The following is a 3176-nucleotide window of genomic DNA, read 5'->3' on the forward strand; positions in this document are numbered from 1 at the left end:
GTTCAATGATTCATTCTGACAGAATCTTTAAAGTCATTCTATACAATTTACAATGCTATTAAAACCAAGTGTCATACATTTTGTCCAACTTTATAGTTATAGTCTGAATTATATAATATATAATATAAGTACATATAATATACCAATATATAATTAGTATATTATATATATACTTATATTATATATAAGTTATAGTCTGAAGGAATACAATGTAATAGTGTAAAGGTCAAGGTGTTATTTACTGATAATATTCACTTTAGTGTGCTGTTTAAGTTTTAAATATAAGTTGTATGGACTACATTTATGATTTTTTTAATAACATTTTTTGTGCTTCTTCTGGAGCTTGACAGCCCCAGGCCAGTCCTCATTTTTTTCATCATTTTGTAAAGAGTGATGTTAAAGAGTTTTGTAAAGATTCTGAAGATGAAGATATTCTTTTTGTGTTCCACAGACAAAAGAAAGGCATACGGGTTTCGTGTGATGAGGGTGAGTAAATGATGACCGAATATTCATTTTTGGTTGAACTATACCACTTTTGGGCCTTTTTATCACTCAGAATTATCCTGGTCAGTTTTCTTATTTTAAAACACTATGTCTCATACACTTGCAGACTTTGTAAATGATTACAGAGAAAAAAAACAGCATCATACAATAAACAGCTGAGGATCACACACTACCAGACTTTCAAGTCATTCCGAACACCATAAACACACATGTGCCTCGTTGCTAAAAGACGCATGACAAATTAAAATAAATTGTTTTAAAATCAGCTCAAAATATCACACACGTTTGATACTAAAATACTGGGTCTGTGTGTATCATAAACAACACGATTATTATTTAAATCTGTCGTCTCTGACTGCCCAAAATCTGCAGACTGGCTCTGACTTTCGGCAACTAGCACTGACTCATTCAGACTGCAAATCTGGGCAAGAATATAGACAAAATTCATGTAATGTATTCTAACATTTATTCAGAAGCTCTTTGCTGGTGTTGTCTTTATCATAGCAAGAGGACAGTAAATAATGATATCTGTCATTTATCAATTGTTCAAGTAAAAAAAAAAAAAGCTAAATTTAGAAAGTCAACTTTAATTGTAAATTTCTTAAAAAAAACCCCTATGAGTTATGTATAAAAAATGGGTAACACTTTATTTTACAGTGTCTTTGTTACATGTACTTACCATACTAATAACAGTAAATTATGCATGATTACATGCAATTAACCCTCAACCAGAACCTAATCCTAGTAATTACATGTTGTTAATTATTATTACTCAGTACTTAAATGTATAACTACACTAACAATGACACCTTAAAATAAAGTGTAACAAAAAAATGATAGCTAATGTTAAGGGGCTCTGCCTGAATAAATAGCAGATGTTTATACTTCTGTCCAGATGAGTGTCTGTGAGCTGGCTCTTATGGAAACCACAGCATAAAATGACTTAATCCAAACTACGCTATTTACGATACAATTGCACTGACCTTCTCAGTTGCCCTCAGTTGCGCATCTTGGTCTGACTGTGATCCATCCCATTAAAGGAGAGATGCCATGTGCCTCTTCTCACTAACGGAAGGGAAAGAACAGAGTTAACACACGATTTCATTGAGTGACAACACCAGGGGAACTTGCTTGTTCTCTTACACTGATTCACACGGTCTCTTTAAGCCCTTGCTAATGTTCTATTGGTTCCAGGGCCACAGTTTGATGAGGTTTGGTTACATTTATATATGCTACACGGTCTTAAAATGGGCTTTGGAAACAGTGGAAATGACCTGGCTTGATTTTTATAGGCAAAACACAATGATTCATCCTCTATATCAGGTAATGTACTGTAAACTGTTGTGGCTAAACTGCATCCACTAGCTGTAATGCAAACCAGATTAGCAGCTGAAAGCCATCAGACCTCACGGTGACCCTTATATTCCGGCTGTGGTCTGTGTAATCAAAGTGAATTGGGATATGCTGATGATTTTCAGATAACAATCTACCTACCATCTAGTATCTGTCATATATAACTCGATTTGAGGAATCATGAGCTCTACATTGACAGCTGATAATGCTCATTCTATCTCAGTGACTTACGTTATAGTTGTCCAATGATTCATCAGAGCTTGTTCTTCTCGAGAATTGTTTAAATTGGTAAATACGTGTGAGCAATGTTAATCGCTTTATGGAAAAGTGGATCATTAGTAGTTATTTCTGGGATATGTGTCTGTGGAAACATTCCCTTTAACTATTTTATTTGTATATGATTCGAAAACATGTGGGTTTGATTTATCCTTTAATCGTGTGTGTGGCCCTAATGGCGATTAGTCATGTACCCGTATTTCCACTGTCATTTCCTTCAGCTTAATACCGTTTGCTAACTCAGAATGGATTCATGGTGAATAAGTAGCACTGGTGAGTCATGTTACACTGACAGGCCGTGCTCCTCACTGTGTCCTTTGTGCACTTCCTGTAGAACAGGAAGTGAAAGTTGTTTAATGTAGAATCTACAGTTAGCACAGCCAGGTTTGTGTGTATGACCTTCACAGGTGTATATTAGGATCTCGTGACCTCAGTTTGAAAAGGTGTTGGCATTGTTTGTGTTATTTAAGAGCTTTGAATTGTATAATGCTTATACAAGGGCATAATGCTGTGTCACAAGGTTCCAGGGTCAAGGAGTATCAGATTCATGTTATAGAGCTGATTAATGTTAAACTTCTTTTAATAAAGTATATCTGGACTGGTGTTTAAATTGCAATTATTTTATTGGCGTTCCTTCATTCAATTGTGATCAGTTTAGTTTCAAGCTTTAAAGTCAACATTTTTCCAATTTACTTTCTTAAAGGACATTCCTCGTCTTATTTTTTTTTTAAAGTATAGAAATCAATGGTTCATGTTTTCCACAATTTTAAAATGTAAAACTTTCGTACACTTTAATTAAAACGTAGTAACTCACTCTTCCTCTGAAATGAGTTTTCACTAACTAGCAATAACATATAGCAACATTTCATGAATCTTCCAACACCTTCAACCCATCCACTTTAATAGGCTTCTGGAATAAATCTGGTAATTCCAGGCCCCTCAGGACCTTGCGTCACTGCTAATTCGCTCACATCAAACAAGAGTTCATCAAGATGTGAACTTGCTTACTCTCTAAGGTGTAAGTCTGAGCTCATTTAGCACGT

Source organism: Abramis brama, assembly GCF_963993115.1.
Source record: "Abramis brama genome assembly, chromosome: 3".
Taxonomy (NCBI): domain Eukaryota; kingdom Metazoa; phylum Chordata; class Actinopteri; order Cypriniformes; family Leuciscidae; genus Abramis; species Abramis brama.